This window comes from Ochotona princeps, chromosome 3 (genome assembly GCF_030435755.1).
Source record: "Ochotona princeps isolate mOchPri1 chromosome 3, mOchPri1.hap1, whole genome shotgun sequence".
NCBI classification, from domain to species: Eukaryota; Metazoa; Chordata; class Mammalia; order Lagomorpha; family Ochotonidae; genus Ochotona; species Ochotona princeps.
In genome coordinates this window covers 85,934,705-85,951,019 of record NC_080834.1, presented here as the reverse complement: position 1 = coordinate 85,951,019, position 16,315 = coordinate 85,934,705, and positions in this window count along the sequence as shown.

Here is a 16,315-nt window from a genome sequence, read left to right as displayed (position 1 = left end):
AACCAACAGATTGAACACAGCAGAGGACAGAATATCAGAACTGGAAGACATTCAGAATGAAAGGCAGCAGTTCATCAAACAGTTGGAGACAAATCTGGAGAAAGCCAATAGGTCCATACAGGAAATGAAAGACAACCTCAAAAAATCAAATATTAGAATAATAGGCCTTCCAGAAGGAGTAGAAAAGGAGATACACTTGCAACAGGTGCTCAATGAGATAATACAGGAGAACTTCCAGAATACCGGAAATATAAATCCAGCACAAATCCAGGAAGGACAGAGAACCCCAAATAGATTCGACCCAAAGTGATCCTCACCCAGACATGTGGTCCTCAAACTGCCTTCAAGCGAATACAAGAAAACAATTCTAAGAAAAAAAGGACAAGATTACTTTCAGAGGAAGGCAAATCAGAATCACAGCAGACCTCTCAGAAGAAACACTCCAGGCAAGAAGAGAATGGGGTAAAACCTTTCAAATCCTGAAACAAAACAACTGCCAACCGAGAATAATGTACCCGGCAAAACTCTCATTTGTATTTGAGAATGAAATTAAATATTTCAACAGCAAAGAGAAACTAGAATACACCAGCACAAAACCAGGTCAAGACAACCTCCTCAGGAAGGTGCTAAACAAAATGCTAATAAACGAACAATGGGTCAGAGAAGAAATTAAAGATGAGATCAAAAAATTTATGGAAACCAATGAAAACTCTGACACAACATTCCAAAACTTACGGGACACGGCCAAAATATTGCTGCGGGGTAAATTCATCGCAATTGGAGCCCATGTCAAGGTCCAAGAGAGGCGTCAAATACGGAAACTAAACACACACTTCCAGGATTTGGAAAAACAGCAACAGAAGAGCCCCACACACAACAGGAAACAAGAAATCATCAAAACAAGGAAGGAAATTAATCAGATAGAAATTGAAACAAACTATACACAAAATCAATGAATCAAAAAGCTGGTTTTTTGCAAAGATAAACAAAATAGACACCTCACTGGCCCGACTGACAAAGAAAAAACAAGAGAAAGCAAGAATTAACAGCATCAAACATGAAAAAGGCAACATAACAACAAACACCGTATCCATTAAGAACATAATTAGAAATTACAAAAAGCACTATACTCCAACAAATCAGAAGACCACCAAGAAATGGAAACATTCTTAGACTTCTACCACCTGCCAAAACTTAGCCCAGAGGCAACAGAAGACCTGAACAAACCCATAACTGAAGCAGAGATTGAATCAGTGATTAAAGATCTCCCAACAAAGAAAAGCCCAGGCCCAGACGGCTTCACTGCAGAATTCTACAAAACATTCCGAACAGAACTGACCCCAATCCTCTACAAACTCTTCAATACAATAGAAAAAAAGGCAACTCTTCCAAACTCATTCTATGAAGCCAACATCACCTTAATCCCAAAACCAGACAGAGAACCAACTGACAAGGAAAACTACAGACCTATTTCTCTGATGAACATTGATGCTAAGATTCTCAACAAAATCCTAGCCAATAGAATTCAAAAAATCATCCGACAGATCATTCATCCAGATCAAGTAGGATTCATCCCTGGAATGCAGGGATGGTTCAACATTTGGAATCCATAAATGTGATACACCACATCCAAAAACTGAAAAACAAGAACCACATGATAGTATCAATAGATGCAGAAAAAGCTTTCGACAAAATCCAACACCACTTCCTACTAAAAACCCTAACCAAGGTAGGCATAGATGGAAAAATCCACAACATAATTAAAGCAATATATGAAAAACCCAATGCCAGCATCATACTGAATGGAGAAAAACTGGAACCATTCCCACTGAAATCTGGAACAAGACAAGGATTCTGCTTTCTCCACTGCTATTCAACATAGTCCTAGAGGTACTCGCTGAGGCCATAAGACAAGAAAAAGAAATCAAAGGAATCCAAATGGGAACTGAAGAAGTCAAGCTTTAACTATACGCAGATGACATGATTCCCTACATAGAAGACCCAAGAGACTCAATACAGAGACTGCTAGATCTTATACGAGAGTTTGGAAGAGTGGCAGGATACAAAATTAGTGAACTAAAATCAACAGCCATAGTTTATGCAAATAGCCCCAAGATGGAAAAAGACCTAACCAGCAAGATACCATTCAAAATAAGAGAAAAGTATGAAGTATCTGGGAATAAATCTAACCAAAAATGTAGGAGACCTATTTGAAGAAAACTACAAACTGCTTAAAAAAGAAATTGAACAGGACCTCAAAAGATGGAATAACATCCCATGCTCCTGGATAGGTAAAATCAATATCATTAAAATGTCTATACTGCCAAAAGCAATATACACATTCAACTTCATGGAAGTGGAAACAATGATTCAAAGGTTCATCTGGAAACACAAAAAAGCACGAATAGCTAGAACCATTCTCAAGAACAGGAAGTTAGCAGGGGGAATCACAGTTCCGGACCTCTGGACATACTATAGGGCAGTGGTTATCAAAACAGCCTGGTACTGGCAAAAAATAGAGAAGAAGATCAATGGAGTAGAATGGAAACACCAGATGGGAACCCACACAAATACAGCCAAATAATCTTTGACAAAAAGACAAACGACAATCCAGGCAAATGGGAAGGTCTCTTCAATAAATGCTGTTGGGACAACTGGTTGATAGCCTGCAGAAACAAAAAGATAGACCCACATCTCTCACCATACACTAAGATCAAATCTAAATGGATAAAAGATCTAAACCTACATCCAGAAACCTTCAAACTTTTGGAAGAAAATGTAGGAAACACCATGCAAGAGCTGGGGGTGGGTCCTGACTTCCTAAAAAGGACTCCAAAAGCATTAGCAATTAAAACCAGAATAAACAAATGGGACCTCATCAAACTAAGAAGCTTCTGTACAGCAAAGGAAACAATCAACAAAGTAAAAAAGCAACCCACAGAATGGGAGATCTTCGCTTACTACATAGGTGACAGAGGGCTAATTTCCAGAATATACAAAGAACTACAAAACAACCAAAATGTCAAAACAAACAAGCCACTCAAGAAATGGGCAAAGGAAATGGGCAAACACTTCACAAAGGAACAAACCCAAACGGCAAATAAACATATGAAAAAATGCTCAAGTTCCCTGGCAATAAGGGAAATCCAAATTAAAACATCAATGAGGTACCACCTGACACCAGTAAGACTGGCCCACATGAATAAAAGCACCACCAACAACACTTGTTGGCGAGGTTGCGGGGAAAAGGGAACCCTACTCCACTGCTGGTGGGGCTGCAGGCTGGTACAGCCTCTATGGAAATCAGTATGGAGAACATTCAAACAACTCAAAATCGACATACCATATGATCCAGCAATAGCACTCCTAGGAATATACCCAAAACACCTGTTTTATGAGAAGCCAACATGCACCCCTATGCTCACAGCAGCACAATCAGTAATTGCAAAAACATGGAGGCAACCAAAATGCCCATGAGCAGAAGACTGGATAAGAAAGCGATGGTTCATGTACTCCATGGAATACTACTCAGCTATTAAAAAAAAAACAAAATTCAGTTCTTTGTGGCCAAATGGGCCAAACTGGAAACCATACTGCTAAGGGAAATGAGCCAATCCCAAAAGGTCAGATACCACATGTTTGCGTTAATTTAAGAGGATATGATGTTATGTAAAACATGTTATTTTATGTATATTATATGTTGTGTATAAACTAAAACTGAATTGACAATGAGGTGATCACAGAAGATGGTTAAGAAATTGCAATTGTTTTTAACATATTGGTTACTCAATACTATAATTATTAGTTACACAACGAAGTTAATTGTTGCAGAGGGTATGTCGGAGCCTTTAATTGATAGGGTTGATAATCTGATGGTTCTGCCCTCGTACTGGACAGGGTCTCCCCAAGAAGCTGAGGAACTAGACTGGACTATAAGATGTTTGACTCTATGTTTAGTTTATGCTTGCAAAGAGGGAATCTCAACTGTACTTTAACAGTGGATATGCAACAAGGTGGAATATTCCACATGGGGGGAAGGCGGGGGGAGGGGTGGAATGATTCCCAGTTCCAACGAAACTGTATCACATAATACAATGTAATCAATGAATAAAAAAAAACACTTCAGCAAATATCTCAGAGCATGCCCCACATCCGGGACTTGGGATGGGCGAGAAACCGGGTGGGGCTTCTCCCTCAATATCCCCCTTTACCTCAGATACATGATGGAAACAATATGGACATAATAGTATTACCCACTTCCCTGTACCCCCTGAACCTTTTTTTTTAACCGTGATTAACTATGTAAAGATTGTCAACAATAATACAATAAAAATAAATTTTAAAAAAAAGAAAAATATTTAAAAAAAAAAAAGAATCCCACATCTCAGCCTAGACCTACTGAATTACAGAATCTGCATCTTTATCTGAGCCCTAGGTGACTTCTATGCAGCAAACAGTCTGAGCAACATTGATTTAAGACACGCCTGGGAAATCCAAAAAAGAATTGTAGACCATATAAGGAGGGGGCCAAACTGTGGCATTAGAGGTAAATGATGAGTTACCATTTGAAGCAATGCTAGAATGAGGCACGTCTTGACATTCCAGTGATAAGAAGAATTTCTTGGCCTATAAAGAAGGTAACAATGGGGAAAAGAAGAAGAGGAAGAGGAGAGAGAGAAAGCAAGAAAGAATAAGAAAGGAAAGTGGGGAGGAGGGAAGAAAAGAGGAGGAAGAGATATGGATAAAGAAAAACTAAAGGTAGCTCTAAGGACCTTCTCAGGAAGAAGTCCCAAACATGTTGCTTTGGCCTAGAGACACACATCTGGGGGGTTTCTTAGCCATAAAGAGCCAGAGGGAAATTGGTGAGAGATTCAGTTACCAGCACAAAAAGAGAAACAGAAATGCGGAGTTCAAAGAAGGCAATGGCAGCATTCCATCAGTCTCGGAAGCCAGCCCAGCTCACGCCCAAAACAAGTCCAAATATGCAGAACAAAGGGATCTCTTTGTTCTTGTTCTTCTTAACAGAATCCTTGCAAAACATCCCTGTGAAGACATACAACTTAATAAATGCACATTAAGGGGAAATTTTTACAGAAGTCACAAACCGTGTAGATATGTGACTTCCTCCAGTCCAGGCAATCTTGTATTTTACTAGACTTCACTCCACATTTTATAGCCAGCAATATTAAAGTGTGTTTTGATCAGGAATTTTCCATGTGCTATACTACATAAAAGAGACACCATGTGGTAGCTGGTAAAAAAAAAAAAAAAAGTTTGTGACACTTCTTAAGAATCCTAAATTATTTTGGAGGACTGTGAAAAAAAACAATTATTTCAGATTTTTTATTGTTGGATTTATTGGGAGGAGGGGGCTCAGCAAGTAGAAACAGAACTGAAGAAACAGTTTCATGATACTTTTTTTTAAAGATTTATTTATTTTTATTGGAAAGTCAGATATACAGAGGAGGAGAGACAGAGAAGGAGATCTTTCATTCATTGATTCACTCCCCATGTGGTCACAATGGCCAGAGCTGAGCCGATCCAAAGCCAGGAGCTCTTCTGGGTCTCCCACACAGGTGCAGGGTCCCAAGGCTTTGGGCCATCCTCGACTGCTTTCCCAGGCCACAAGCAGGGAGCTGGATGGGAAGTGGAACAGCCAGGATTAGAACCAGCACCCATATCGGATCCTGGCATGTTCAAGGTGAGGATTTTAGCCACTAGGCCACAGCACCAGGACCTCAAGATGAGTTTTGTATCCTGAACTTTGCCCTCAGGCAAGGATACCTAGGTAACCTAGCTTATGGTGGCAATCATATTTGTTGCCATTGTTTGTTTGCATGACTACTAATTGTTTCTCTGTCTCTATAGCACTCAGAACCATTCCTGACAGAAAAGTTATTCAATTCCTATCATGTGGAGAAATAAATGCAAGAGTTTCCTTAGCCCAGAGGCTCACACAAGCACTACATAAGGACAAGGGTCAGTCTCCAATTTGGTCTAAACTGCTACAGTAAAACAAATCAACAATCAGAAAACCGTTCTTGGAGTAAAGAGTGAGCAGTCCTCGTGCTTATGCAGGCCTTGGCCACTTGATGTGCAAACCATCATGATACCCTCTGGTGTCTGGTCTTCAGTCCTGCCCGGCGCAGTTTTCAACAACTGAATGACTCTCAGCTGACCCCATCAATTCATGGTTAGTGAATGCAGACTTGTTGTGATTGACTTCTGGCTTCCTTAATTAGATACAGTTCACACAAATGATCACCTTGATTTTCATTTTCATTAGAGAGGTAGACCTAAATATATATGTACATATGTATGTGTGCATTTATGAAGCTATTTTTATAAATATTAGTTGTATTATTGTCTAGACTATTTTACAGAAAATGAAGAAACTTTACCTTCTTGATATTTAATCAATATGAAGTTTGACTGTGCATAGACTAGATTATTACCAATTATGCTTGGAGAAGTAAATGAATAATTTTGCTATAAAATACCAATTAACCGCTAATTTTTCATGAAAAGGCAATCATCCATTTACTTTTTGATGAATGGACAACTTGATCACTACTCACTAACATACCATTGATGGAATTTTTGCTTTGTTTTGAGCCTTGAAATGAACCCAGAGATTCCAAAATGAACAAGACATTGTCACTAAATTTGAGGAACTCACAACCCAATGAAGGAGACTGAAGAAACTGGATTGACTTATAAGCATTCTACATCTTTATTGAGGCAATTATTCTCCAAAGCAATGAAGCAATGCAGGAAGAATTTTATGTGTGTGTCCTACAAGAAAGACCAAAGAAATTAGATTGACTGACTTGCCAATGGTGGGGACACTGGTCAAAAAAAGCCTAGAAGAGTACCTGAACAAAGTCTTCTCTCCATTGTTCTCAAAGAAAATTACTCTGGATAAAAGAGCCCAACCTGAGTTGTTTTAAATTGGGTTGTGGGGGATTTCTAAGCCTACTACATCAGATTATCTGTGTTTAAATATAACTCAGGAAACCTAGGAATCATTTTATTTCTCATATGTTCTATCTGAACCTCTTCCCTGCTACTGCATGATGTATGACTCTACTATCCGGGTTTTCAGTTACTTGCTTCTTGATAATCAATCCCTGCTTTTTGTTCTTGTACTCCTGTGATCTTCAGAGGAGTCTGGTTTCTCTTGGTTTCTTACAGAATATTTATTTTAGCAGTGCTATGGTTTATGGCACAGATTCAAGTAAAGGTCACATAGCCTATGACATTGATAAATGAGAAGATAACAGAATGAAATTCAATACAGAAAATTTAAGGTAATTGATTTATAGACAAAGTCACAAAAAATACAAATAACAGGGTAGGCAACAATACTGTGCAGCTCTGTAGGGCTTTGTGGATAATACCATGATTTAGGATATGGAAGAAGAGAGGAATGAATTGCATTCAACTGCTTATACACTTAAAAAATTTTAAGAGGTAAGTTCCCAACTATTTTTCTTCATGCAAAAAAATGGAAGGAAGCAAGAATCAACATGGCAGAATAGAGTAAGGCCACGTTTAAACAGAAGGAGAAATACTAACCAGTGTGAAGCAGAGAGGATACATTCCAGAAAACAGGAGAGGACAGAACAACAGCAGAGGGAAACCTGGAGACTGACAGACACAGGAAAGCAACAAAAATAACGGTGTTCTATGCAGTGTTCTGTGTTCAGTTGCAGTGACTGATACCACAGGGCCATTCAGCAAACAGCGATCTGAACTCCACCAGCAGCCAGAACTACACCAGCAACAAGGTGGGAAGGGATGTTCACTGGGAGCTTGCGAGGTGAACTCAGACAAAGAACTGCCTGTCCTGATGTTCTGTTTCATTTTGTCAAGAGCAGAGACACAGCAGCAGGTCCCAGCGAGGGGATACAGGACCAGGGTGGATTTCACAGCCCAGTCCACCTCCTATAGCCAAATTAGGTACCATTTTGTTTAAGGAGGCAAGGACTATGAACAGTACTGTACATGCACTGAGCTGGGAGTGAACTCGTTTCTGGCTCAGGGAACTGCAACAATGCAGCATCCTACAGGTTCCACCCAAGACAGGTCCGGGTAGCTCTCAGACCTGATGGCCAGCAGATTAAGAGCTCCAGTATTGGCACATCAGGCACCATTTCGTACAGTGTGGCAGGGGCTTTAAGACTGCAGGGAAACAGCCCAGAATAGGCCATGGAAAATTTCCCACGGGCATACATCTGGCACAGGACAGGGGCAGACCAGGCTGAATCAGTGCATGTCGTCCACTGGCAAATCCAAATACCAGAACAGAGTGTGGGTTGGGCCGGGTTTGGTTGCGACAAAACCAGCATACAATGTGGAATGTCAGGGCAAGGTTACCGGTACTAGCTTTGACTGCAGCGCCCAACCAGCACACATGAGAACCAGGAGGGGCAGAGCCGGCATGGGAATTTAGGGGCTGGTCCCCTCACCAGACAGCTACTCCCACTGGAGAGCGTGGGCTGGTTAGGGGACAGACCACACTAAGCAGGGCTACAACACCTGTGTGCCGCATGGGAACTGGACCAGGGAAAAGCCAGACCGAGCAAATTATGCCCTACTGGGGCAAGCATAAATTAGAATGGATGAGGGGTGTAAGGACTTAGCCGCTACACCAGCTGGCAGAAGCTGGCTCTGAGGACTAATTCTGTTTAAGTCAAATCGCAGAACCACCCGAAAAGTGCATAAACCGGGACAGTGAACGACCCAGGAGGGAAACAATGGGTTCCCCCTCCTGGGTCACTGCTCCCACAGGAGGACATGAGAACTAGGATGGGGGCTGGGGTGGCTAGACAGAGAGGAACTCAACAACATCTGTGGGGGCTGGATGGCCGAGCTGGTTAGTTAGAACTCAGCTTTAAAATCCAGGGACAAATACAAGAGCTAAATGGGATGTGGGACAGACTGGACTAGTCTGCTATACACAAAGGCAAACCAGGATAGGGGGCAGGCCTAGTGGGGGTTATTGTGGGTCGCCCCGACTAGGCTGCAGCCCCCACTGGTTGACGCAAGTGCCGAGCACGTGCTAGGCAGAACCAACCTAGTCTGCAACACCCACTGGTTCCAGAGCAACTCCAGTCCGAAAACAAACCAGCCCAGGAATTGCACCTACAAGCTGATTGTGGTGATGACCAGCTGGACTCAGAACCCTAGCCAAGAGAAGACAGAGGACAGAACAGGTCAATCAACCATCTCAGATATATGTTGGCAGCAAAAACCAGGCGAATGAAGACTATGATGGACAGTGTCAACCAGTGAACTCTGCAACGACCTCATCGAACTGGGAGTGGCGAGACTGGCAGTGATTCATAACTAGAAAAATATTAAAACCACTAGGGGTTGATCGCAGCTAAATAGTCTCCCAAAGAAGCTGTACATTCCACCTGGACAATGAGCAGCTGGACAATGTGCTTGAAATCTGTTTGCAAGGGAAGAATCTTGATTGAATTTTAACTGTAATGCTGCAACGGGGTGGGGGGGTCCACCGTGGGGAAGGGGCATGGGGAGGCGTGGGGGGGAATCCCAGAGCCTATGAAACTGTCACATAATGCAAAATAATTAATAAAAAAAGATTTTTAAAAAAAGAGTATTGAGTAAATAAAAATGTTAAACTGTAAAAAAAAAAAAAAAGACTGCAGGGACAACAGTGTACTGCACATGCGCTGAGCTCAACAAGAACTCACTGAGTTTCCTGATTGCACTGCTCCCACTGGAAAATAATACCGACTATGGCATCGTATGGGTCAAAATAGGTTCATGTGGCACCCAGACCTAATGTCCAACAGATTCCAGCAAGATCAGCAGCACCAACAACCTAGCTATATAGGACACCTCGTGTCTCCCTAATCCTGGGACCTACTCCAACCAGAAGTGGGAGAAAGGTTGTACAGACAATAGTGCAGCCTCAGCACGGTATCACAGAAGGTGGAGATTGGTGAGCCAGGAATCGGGGCTACAGAGACCATGGTGAAAATCTAACATAAGAACCCAGACCTGAAACTTGCTGGAGGGAGTGGCACAAGTGACTGAAAACAAAGAGCCATTTACCAACTGCAATAAGTAAAATCAAACTGCAGACCTGTGAGTGACACAGCTTAGAAACCTGCCCCAAGGAGACGACTCTGCTAACCAGAAGTATAATGACCAAAAGCAAAAGAAAAGACAAAGGCACAATGAATATTACCAAAAACTCCCATGCAAAGGAGCAAAACCCTTTGCCAACCTCAGCATTAACTGAAGAAGACATCGAGAAAATAGGGGATAAAGAATTCAAAACACTTGTTATAAGACTTCTTGTCAACAATGAGAAGCAAGTAAAGCAGCCATTCTGGGAATATGTCACACTGGAAATAAATCAAATGAAAGATGATCTATCAGAAATGAAAAATACAGTGGAGCAAATTAAAAGTACAATGGAGAGTCTCCAAAATAGAATGAAGGAAGCAGAAGAAAGAATCTCAAAATTAGAATATATTTCCTGTCACCACGGGGAAACAAACAAAATGCTGGAAGCAAAGCTGGATCAGGCTAAAAAAAAGTATTCAAGAATTGAAAGACACTATTAAAAGGCTAAATATAGGAGTTATGGGAGTCTTAGAGGTGCCGAAAGAGAAGTTGAGTTTGTAAATGTATTTAATGAAATAATAAGGGAAAATTTCCCTAATCTAGAGAAAGAATTGGGAAACAACATTCAGGAGGGGCACAGAACTTCCAACAGGCTTGACCAAAAGCAATCTTCACCAAGACACATGATAATCAAGCTCTCTTCAATCGAACATAAGGAAAAGATCCTTAAAATTGCACTTGAAAAAAAAAATCAACTGACATATAAAAAGGAATGCCAATTAAACTCACAGGAGACCTTCCACAGGAAACTCTACAGGCAAGAAGAGAATGGAGTGACATATTCCAGATTCTAAAAGCAAAAAATTGTCGGCCCAAAATAATGTACCCAGCAAAATTTTACTTTGTCTTTGAAAATGAAATTAAATTCTTCCACAGTAAAGTTAAAACAATATATTTCTTCCAAACCTGCCCCACAAATGATACTTAAGATGTTCTTTTGACAGAGAAAAGGAATAGTGCCCACCAAAACCAAAGGCAAATGCGAAGAACATCCCAGTAAAATAACAACACAAGACTAAATTAATGAACAACTCATTGCTAAAATGACAGAACCAAATTGCCACCCATTCATATTAACCCTGAATGCAAATGTCTTAAACTCATCAATCAAATGTCATAGATTAGTACACTGGATTAAAAAATAAAACCCATCTATTTGTTGCCTACAAGAGACATATTTCACCAACAAAGATCAGTGGAGACTATATCTCATCGATCTTGATTTTTTTTTTGCTAATTTCAGCTCTTCAAAACATTTTCTTTCTCATTAAATTCTTCAATGATTCTTTATTATTGCTGTTATTATTATTATTATTATTAATAATTACATTGCATTATGTGACACAGTTTCATAGGCTCTGGGATTCCCCCAACCCCTCCCCCTACCCTCCCCCCATGGTGGAGTCCTCCACCTTGTTGCATTACCACAGTTCAAATTCAGTCAAGATTCTTTCATTGCAAGCATATACCAAGCATAGAGTCCAGCATCTTATTGTCCAGATCAATTCAGCGGTTCCTTGGGGAGACCATCTCTGGTCTGAAGGCAGAGCTGGCAGAATATCATCCCGATCAATTAAAAGCCCCAACATAATATCAACAACGGTTTACAACATTATGGAATTAATTGACATGGTATTGAGTAACCAATATGTTAAAAAATGCAAGTTCTTAACCACATCCTGTGACTACTTCATTGACATTTCAATTTTTGTTTGTATGCAGAACCGGCTGCTATACACCTTGAAGTGGCTATAGGGTATACTATTCAGCCGTCTCATATCTATCCTCATTTTAGTATTTAGTACTTTATAGTGTTGAGGCATAATTTTGCTGAATCTGGCAGATTTTAGGATAGTCTAAACTGGCTTATAACTCTAACAATGAATCATAGAGCATACAGTGGCATCATTTTCTTCAAGAAGGTACTTGATTTTCTGTTTCATTTCTTCAGCGACACATTAGTCATTCAGTAGCATGTTATTTAACTCCATGGCACTGTAAATTTATATTTTTCTTCCTGTTGTTCATTTTGTTTTGTGGCTTTTCATTTAAGGGGATGTATAGTAACTGTGTAGTGGAGACTATCATATCCAGATGTGAGGATACAATGCAGTATGCATCTCTCCTTGCAGACAAAGATGGACTCCCAATTAAACTGTTTACATATATCTTAACAATAGGATGCTCGACTCTCTGCTGTTGTCCATGCCTACAATGATGGATATATGACTGTATATTAAGAACTATACTATAGCAATGATATAGGGGGACTCACTGTGGGGAGGGGAGTAATGGGGTGGGGAAAAGGGAAATCCCAGGGCCTATGGAACTGTATCATAAAATGATAATAGTAAAAAGAAGTAAATTTTTTAAAAAATGGAAGGAATCAAGAAAGGAAAGTAGGAAGAGAAGGCAGAAAGGGGGTGAAAAGACAAAACTGGCTTAGAAGGCTTAGAACAAAGGACATCATTATTGGTTGTACATCAACAAGGCTTTCTATACTATCAGAGGGATCAAATGCTGATATATGGTCCTAAGGGACCCCTGCCTTCAGTAAACTCCCTTGGCTGAAGAATTCAGTTCTTTCAATGATTAAAGAAAGGTAGTTGGGGGGCCAATTCTGTGACTCAACTAGCTAATCCTCCATCTTCTAGTGTCAGCATCCCATGTGGGTGCCTATTCATGTTCTGGTTGCCCCACTTCCCATCCAGCTCCCTTTATGGTCTGGGAAAGCAGTGGAGGATGGGCTAAAGCCTTGAGACCCTGTACCCACGTGAGAGACCTGGAAGAAGCTCCTGGGTTCTGGCTTCAAATCAACTCAGTTCTAGCCAGTATAGCCTTTTGGGGAGTAACTCAGTCGATGGAAGATCTTTCTGGTTCTCCTTCCGTCTTTAAGTCTGCCTTTCAAGGAAATGAATAAATAAGTGAAAAAAAGGAAGGAAGGAAGGAAGGAAGGAAGGAAGGAAGGAAGGAAGGAAAGAAAAAAGAAAGAAAGAAAGAAAAGAAACTAAGAATTTGAACAATCCTTCAAAATCCTTCCAAGCTTTTGACTACTTTCAAAAACATGATCCAGTGAAACTCAAGAATTGGTATAGTGAGTTGTTGAGGGCTGTATGTTTCATTGATCTGTGCTATACCCTAGCTTTCTATAAAGTAAAAATAAAACATTAGTATTTTATGTAGGCCTTTCTCTTAATTTTAAGATTGACTCTGTAAAGTATTGACCATCATAATCAGCTGTGATTTGAAGAAATGTTTTTTGTGTTGTTTTTTTTAAACGATTTGTTTCTATTTATTTTTATTTGTTTGGGGTGAGGCAGGTGAAGACAGATTTACAGAGAGGATGAGAGAGAGAGAGAGAATGATCTTCCAATCACTTATTTACTCCCCACATGGCCACAATGGTCGAAGCTGAGCCAGCCCGAAGTCAGAAGCCTCTTCCAGTTCTCTCATACAGGTAGGGTCCCAAGGCTTTGGGCCATCCTCTGCTGCTTTCTTTCCAAAGCAATGAGCAAGAAGCTAAACGGAAAGTGAAACCAGTGCCCATATGGGATGCCAGTGCTTGTAGGCAGAGAATTAGACAACTGAGCCATCACACTGGGCCCATGGTTTATTTTTTATGCTAGCATTATCCTTACTTCTTATGACATCTAATATTTCCTCTCATTAAGTTCAGAGTGAATGTTAAAGATAAAAAATGTAGCTTAATAAGCAAAACAACTTAATCAAAATGGCTTGCCATACAGTTCCTAAAACATGCCTTTATAAATTTACCCAGCAAAATTTCTTTTCTTCCCTAATCTCACACAATCCCAAAGTATCTCGAATTCTAGAAATATGAATCATGTGCTTGTGATTCCTGGACCTAGAACTTACATAAAGAATTTTGAGGAGTACCAGAAAAAAGACATTCAGCAACATCACTGATGACAGAAACAAGTCGAGATTGACATATACACTAGTAACTTGACTCCCATTTCAAGTTCCAGATTTATGCCAACCAATGTCACATTAGCTCCAAGTGTAATTTGATTTTTTTACAGTAGGTACATTAAAAAGTAAAACAAATACAGAACAATAAGTTTAGAAATATACTTTAACCCAAAATGCATGCAATGTTATCACTTTGTATGTAATCAATACAAAAGCATTAAATGTTACAGTCTTTGAGATTATGTTGCATTTCACATTTCCAAAACATCTCAATTTAAACTAGTCTCAATTCAAGAACTAAAGAGACATATATGGCCTACGGCTTTTGTAATTAGCAAGAAAAGTCACAGATCATGGATCTAGAAAAATTTGAGTTATCTCTGTGGTGTCTGTTCCAGCAGTCCTCTAATATTTTCACTTCTTACCACATAGAAAAAAAAATTTCAGAGAGGGCATTGAAGAAGATATTGGAAGTCTTTGCTCTTAGTCTTACATAAAAATTTGTTATTAAATTGCAACTCCTCTCCATCTCATATTCCTGATTCCAACTTGCAATGTACTCCTTGTACTACAACATGATAATCTAATGTACAATACTGTTAATCTATTGCAATGTTTATTACTCACTGTCTTCCTCTAGAATCTGAGGAGAGTTTCTCAAGTATTTGGAACAGTGCCTCACATATAGTAGTTGCTGTAACAATTCTTGAATGTTTAGGGAATGAGAACTTCAGAGTTCATACTTTCACAAATGAGGACATTGCTTGGAGCCCAGAGAGGCAAAATGACTTATCAAGGCCAAACACACTTGTCAATACTAGAACTGATCCAAAGTTTTAAACTACTCGTCTCAAGCTTATTACTCTATTTTGTATACAAAAAGGAAGGTAGAAAAAATCATATGGTTTTTGGAAATGAATTATAAATTATGGTATGGATAGAACAGCAGAATTGTATTGGAATATAAATTCCATAAAAAAAAGAGATTGTGTCTTTTTTTTTTGTAATAAGGGGAATGGAGTGGGAAGTTCAAACAATATTTCACACATAGTAGGTACTGAACTAATAAAAGAATGAGTAATCAATTGTTCTGTTTGTGGTGTGATGTATGCATTTTTTTTTTCTTCAGAAGACAACAGAAAAAAAAAGTGTTCACCACCACTTTTATCATGGCTTGGAAGGTTGGAGTGAGATTAGCATAACATCTGCTACTCTTAACAAATGGCCTCTGAAGCCAAAATACTAAAATTTTAGAAAAGAAAAAAAAGAATGATTCCACAGGCATTAGATTATTTATAATTCTTAAAAATATCAGGTCCCTGAGTGTTTCTATTTGTACAAAATTGAATGTTTAGGGCTGGGCGCCATGGCCTAGTGGCTAAAGTCCTTGCCTTGAACGCCCCGGGATCCCATATGGGTGCCGGTTCTAATCCCGGCAATCCACTTCCCATCCAGCTCCCTGCTTGTGGCCTGGGAAAGCAGTCGAGGACGGCCCAATGCATTGGGACCCTGCACCCGTGTGGGAGACCTGGAAGAGCTCCTGGCTCCCGGCTTCAGATTGGTGCAGTACCAGCCATTGTGGTTACTTGGGGAGTGAATCATCAGACGGAAAACCTTCCTCTCTGTCTCTCCTCCTCTCTGTATATCTGACTTTGCAATACAAATAAATAAACCTTAAAAAAAATTGAATGTTTAAATTTCTGAGAATGTGGCTTTTCAGACTGAAATCAATGTGATGATGACAAATAATGAGGCTTACTAAACGAGTAGGAAAAACTTTCCAGTACAGACACATGTAATAAAATTCAGCTATCGCCTTGATGTGATTAGAGTTAGGAGCTTTTTAAAATTACATATAGCTTCTGTTTTAATGATGTTCATCGACACCTTTATTCCTCTGATACTCCTAGAAGAATGGAAATAGTTATTACATTTATTGGAAAAGGAATCAGAGACAGAGAAAAACATTTATTGGTAAGTTATGAGCCATATCACAAATTCATCTCACTGCACTTTTAGAACCCCTGAGAAATAATCTGAATGAGTCTAATAATGTTTGATATTCGTTTGAACTAAAGGTCATGTCCTTACTCAAAAGCAACACTAACACAGACCCAAAGTCTGATTTGCATAGGAAATCCACAATCAAAAGTTTACAGAAACATACTATTGGCATCCCAGTAACTTGCTCAGCTTGAACATATGCTATCTGATCCTT